We start from the raw sequence: 6,178 nt of genomic DNA, 5'->3' as shown, positions 1-6,178 counted from the left end.
TCTAAGTAGAACAAATCCAGCCAATTCCAGGATTCCCCACTGGCTGTGTGAAACTGGGTGTTCAGAGAACACTTCAGAGCTGCTCTGCCTTTACCTTGGGCTTGTGCCGACAAGAGCTGCTCAAGACACAGGGCCTAAAGAGGATTCAACTTGAAATATGTAACATGAACTTCTAAATTACATAACAGTCTGCAATGTTTATAGTAATTTATTCCCAAATCTTCTGAAATCTATTTAATACTTGCCCACACTAGGCATATTGCCACTTGGTAAAGATTCCTCATGACTCAAAGAATGTATCATTGATTCCACCATGCATTTGGTGGTTTCTTTGTGGAATTTCAGAGACTCTTTTGGCTGTTTTTCCAGTCTCTCCCTGCAGAAAAGCACATAAAAACATTTGCTGAAAAGGCAGGACTGAATACAGAAGAGTACCTGACTGCACGCCATCACAAATTAAACCTGACAGGACTAACTGAAAAAAAAAAGTGAAACGAGAGAATTTATTTGGCAACACTGCTGTACTTTCCTCGTTTGCGTGTGTATTTGGCAACACAGTGACACATCTTCAACTGCTGCAGCTCCACTGTAGTCAACTGAACTATTATCTTTTGCCACTGGCAGGCATAATCTATTAAAGTCCAAAGAAGTAAAGCAGCATTTCATCAAACAAAGAGAATTAAGTTGGTTTACCTTCTGAAAAGGGATTTCCCTTTATTTATACATTTTTTCTCCTAGCTGGTCAGTAAAATACTACCTTACTGAGACAAAGCTGGAACTGTATGGTCCATCAAACCCACAGAAATCTATCAAATACTTCATTTGCAGGCATGATAAGACACATCTAAGAGAACTTAGAATCAAGAGACCTGTTCGGTTGTATAAAACCTTGCGCACAGAAGAAAGGAAGCCTGTGCCAATACACACCATCTGATTTTATTAGACTTGATCGGGCATCAGATAATTTGCTACATTCCTGAGGCGGAGTCAGGGAGCAGGGCGAGGGGGTGTGTGTGTGCGCAAAGAAAGCAGGCAGATAAGTTAAAAAAAGGCAAAATGAGTTTTTCTGACCAAAAGAGAAAGAAATCCATCTAAGTAAGAATAACAGACAAGTTTTGGCAGTTCAGCTCTAAGCAGTAAAGAGAAGAAAACTAAGAGGAAACATGAAGAAAAAATAGTCGAGGGACAAACTGGAATCTGACATTGTGGAAAAACAGTTTAATTGGCAAGTCTACAGTTGAGGGAAGACAATGAGATCATCAAGGAGAGCAGCTCCCTGTCATTGAGCATCAGTACTCTTGCGTGTACATACCAGGACTGTGACATTCACAAATGACCAAATTACAACATGCACAGTTGATTTCTGCCCACACAGCACTTCTTTTTCACAATGCAACAAGTCCCTATGTCTGTGCACTGCACTTGTTATGCTGCCTCTATGCAGCTGTATCAAGGCATCCTGATAAACCTTAATTTTCTTTCTGTGACATTACTGATGAAACAAGATCAGAAGACACTGAAGCAAACAGAACTGCAGAGCATAGGGAAAATCATCCTGAGTTTGTAACTCTGGAACTGGGAAGAAGAGGCAAGGGTGGAGGTTCTATCAACACTCCCCTGTTATTGTGGGGTATAACCTAAATGTGCAAACAGGTTAAAAGAATGACTATCCAAACACCAAAGACTAATAAACTTGACAGTTGGGACAGATATTTAGATTTAGTAAGTCTTTACATTCTAATTCCCTGGACATTGTGATGTACTATGCAAAAATGCCGCATTTTCCTCACCATTTTTCTTGTGACATCTGCCACTAGTCACTGTTGCAATGAGTGCACTGGTGAGATTACACTTCAGCCTGATCCATCAGAGTCTCAGTGAATCAGTAAATCAAAGCTTTGGGGAGAAAAATACAATCCCAATTGTTCTCTGCTGGCAATTAATTTTCAAATCATTAATTATCCTTCTTTGGGAGACACTTTCAAATACTATATAGAATCACAGAATATTATATACATAACTGTACACAAAAATCACTAAATCCAAGCACTACCTTCTGGGGAAAAAAAAAAACAAACCCTTAAACCAGTAAAAATCACTGAATTTCACAAGTATCATTTCTCCAATGCTGAATAATTCTGAATCTAAGAGTAGGGAGAATCATAGACACATGCAAATTCATTCCAAAGGACAGTGCTATATACTGCTCTTTGTGCAGAAATCCCATTGCCAGTGAAGAACTCATTCCTCCATGGATACAAATTCAGCTATTACCCTCACACACAAATTACATCATGCAGTGTAGTTCATCCTTCACTTGTAGTTCATCCTGCCTTGGGCAACCATATCCTTAAATTTTGTGTTCACACCTTCCCTATCACATTATTATAACAGACTACACCTTAGGAATCTTCTGGCTTCCATTTTCATAAGTGTGCTGTTTAGTACAATGAGGACAGCAGGTACAGGAATTTATCTAATAACAATTAAAATCTGTGTACTACCTTAATTCCTGGATATTCTCATTCATTGTAACAGCACCTGTGGAGAAAGAGATGTCTCTTTATTTTCTAACATATTAAAAATCAACTTTAGGTAACAAAAACTAATTTTCCCATCTAATTTTAACACTACAGGAGGAATTAAAGGATATTCAGGGAGACAGTTTCTCTCCTTTTTAAAGTCTTATGCTTTGTTTTGCAGAATGAACACAGATGCAGGCTTTTCTAAGTACCTGCCTGCTAAGTTTTGCAATAATTAGTATCAAATCATATCCATGACCACTTTCTTATGATGTTTCCAGATACAGATTTTTTCTACAAGAAACCAAAGATGAGATTTCGATAAACATCTGTATTGATCTTGGCTACAAATGTTGTCTATGCCAAACTGCTCGAGTAAAGCCAAACAGACCTTTTCCTCACCAACGTGCTTTTGGAGGTATGTCCAAAAGAAAAGAAAATCTTGAAGTCTAGGGCAAGTCTAGACTTGTACATCTCTAGTTTTGGGAATGCAATTGCTATTAACAGTCCCAAATTACACAACTAATATATGTGTTGGGGGACAACTCTGTAAACCTCAGGGGCAGAAAAGGAAAAATGAAGAAAAAAATTATTACTCAGGGGTAGCTTTGAGCCAGACGGTATTGATGAGGTTTTATTTGCATTATCTGATTTTTCGTGGGTGACTGGTCCCCTAGAAGACATAAGACTATATTGTAAATGAAGAGGTAGCTGTAGTAGCAGTTTCCACACCATGGCCTATTTAACACCTTCAATAAACCCACTAGACTGAAAAAGACCTCCATAGGTGCTTCCTAAGGACACATAATGGAGAAAGCAGAATTCTGAGAATTCCAGACCCCAATTCTGAGTACCAGAAATACTTCCTTAATGGGAAAACACTGCCTCCAACCCTTGCATAACCACCCCTGGAAAGTTCAGCTCTACCACGATGACAGGCACTCTTCCTAAACTACGGCTGCCTTGCCACTTCCCCTCCCCGGCTGCGTTTTCCATGAGGAAAATGAAGACAAGGCCGGTTATGGATCTCCTCAGCGGCAGTAATGCTACAGACCCGACCAAGAGCTGACAAAATGCCCACCGCATGCAGCCACCTGCCTTTCCGTGGTGGGAAACGAAGGACTCCCAAGTGTTCCTGACCGGCCTCCCCAGGTCTGTTCCAAACTCCTTTAAACCTCTATCAACCCTCCACATTGCCGCTCCAACGGGCTTTGTACCTCATGAGGGCATTCACCCGCTATCCCATCCCCAGAGAAGCCGCTCCCTCACACTGAGGAAAAGTGCCTCGCCCCTTCTCCGGTCTCCTCCCCCGGAAGCAGCCCTCCCGCGGCCGAGAGCCGATCCGAAAGGAGCCGCTCGCTTCATCCTGCCGTAGATCCAGGTAAGCTGCGGTGGGGATACCGGGACCGAGCGGCAGCGGGGTGTACCCCTTCACCCTTCCCGTTGACCCCAACATGGCTGCTCACATGTGCCCCCCTCAGGCGATGGGCGCCAGAGTTAAAGCGCCCTCGCGGCGCTGGATGGTGATAGCAGGTGGTTTAATGATGCTGTGCTTGAGAACGGAGATAAAAATCCTTCGTAAGAGGGTGGGAGAGGGCATGCATCATCTTTTCCATGGTATTTAGCCATCAAAGTATCACATACTGGGGGGTGACCATGACCCAAGTTGGGGTGAGGAGACTTCCTCTTGCCAAAGGCCAGAGCCCCAAGAGCCCTCTTCAGAAAGCAATATTAAAAAAAAAAGTGATTTTCACACCAATATCTTCAGAGATTAAACGGTTTTGAATTCTCAAAAGTAGTTGCCTGATAGGCATTCTCAATTCTTGGTCAGAGACTGAATGCAGAATCAAGAAACTATCACTTCATTTCAGGAAAGAAAATGATTTGGGTGTCTCCCCTATTTTGGATCTTGATTCGCGGAGTGAACATGCAGGTGTCAATTGTCTGTCTGTCTTTTCAAGTTATTCAGAATAAAAGCCAACAGCTTATACCAGACACAACATGTTACAAGTTTCCAGGAACAGGTGTATAAACTGGGCCCAAAACAAAATTATCAGAGAGGTGGAGAACTGAAGTCTGCGCAAACTCAGGAGACAAACATGTATGCTTATATATTTAAATAACTAAGAAGAAAACCAGATAACATTTCCATAGCAACAACACACCATTTTAATTTACAAGGGAAGAAAACTATTCACCTAGTGCTAGAGGACAAACCTAAAGATGAAAAGTGCTTTTACATGGGCTACTTTAAACTGAGCAAAGAAAAGCAAGAATTAACTGGATGAAAACAGACCTTTTGTCTCCACTCTCCTTACTGAACTGCACCCCAGTTTTCAGTGCATCAGTGGCAAAAAACATACGCAGAGGATGGCAAACAGCTCGTGGAAAAAAAGTCTTTTTATTGGAACCCCCACAAAAAGAGGCAGCATTGAAAATATATATCTTATTTCTACCCACAGAGAAAAGAAGCAAAGGAGTTTATAGGTAAATATGCTATACAATATCCTGAAGCCAGATTTCAGCCTCCAACAGCCCTGGGTGTTAACAAAGCATGCAAACTGATCTGGGAGGCAGCCTGCACCTACCTCTGACAGACACAGCTGAGGTTTGTTTCTCCTGTTTTTTGAATGATTCATTGAGACTTGCTTCTTGCCGTGGGGCTGGGAGGGAGGGGGGCACTGATCATCTCCCATTCACTCCTGCTTTTGCCGTGCTGCAGACTGCACATCCGGCTCCCAAACCCAGAAGCTCCAAGGGAGCCACCTGCCCCTAACCCCTTCGCCCGCCTCGGTAGCCGTGGGAACAAACTCCTCCCTCTGGAGCTGGTCATGTGCGTGAAGGGAAGCCAGTAAACGCTGCCCCCAGTGTCTGATTTCTTTGCAAAGTGACATTCAAAGGCCTGCTTCAGTGGGAAACTCGATAGCTTTTCCCCATCAAGGCCCTGGTGCTGTGATTTCTGGGGAACGTTGCCTCTCCTAGCAGCAAGTGCCTTTTTTGTCTAGTGTTTCATGGGAGTCCAGGTCTCTTGAGCATTCCAGCCTCTGCAGCTTTCTGCCTCTCCTGAAACAGCAGTTACAACCTGGGGACAGAGTAGTTCTTTCAGGATGTAATTCCCAAATAACTTTTTTTCTGTTTTAGGAATATCTGTGAGAACAAACATCTAAGTATCACCATAAGTTTACCAGCAAGATACAAATACAAGTGTCTTGTGTTTAAAATAATCCATTTCTTCCACAGAGAGGACTATGAAGTGAGCAGGGGGAATATAGCTTGAGAGGAAGGTAATTGAGTAATATATGACAGTAGAGGTTATACATCAAAAATGCTTTGGTCATGCCCACCAGCTATGTCAGATTTGGTTAAAGGCATTAATAATGGTTTTACCTGTTAAATAATCATTTTATTTTGGGGATCCCCCCCAAAAAAATTAATCTGTTGAACCTTCCATGTTTCTTCATATGCCACATATTAAACATAACAATATATAGAGTTTAGCCTTCTCTTACAGGATGAGTTCAGACACAGGGCTGCATCATCAGAGCTTGATGCAGTGTTCTTCCTTAAATAAGAGCATCTGGCCATGGTGCCTCAGGTGACTTTAGCCGTAGTCCATTTTGCAAGTAAAAATTGCAAGAAATAGCTTGGCACAGAAA

This window comes from Pezoporus wallicus, unplaced genomic scaffold (genome assembly GCF_028554395.1).
Source record: "Pezoporus wallicus isolate ANWC-B61680 ecotype Strahan unplaced genomic scaffold, APGP_CSIRO_Pwel_v1 contig_7351, whole genome shotgun sequence".
In the NCBI taxonomy this organism is placed as follows: Eukaryota; Metazoa; Chordata; class Aves; order Psittaciformes; family Psittacidae; genus Pezoporus; species Pezoporus wallicus.
Note: the sequence above shows the minus strand (reverse complement) of the source record.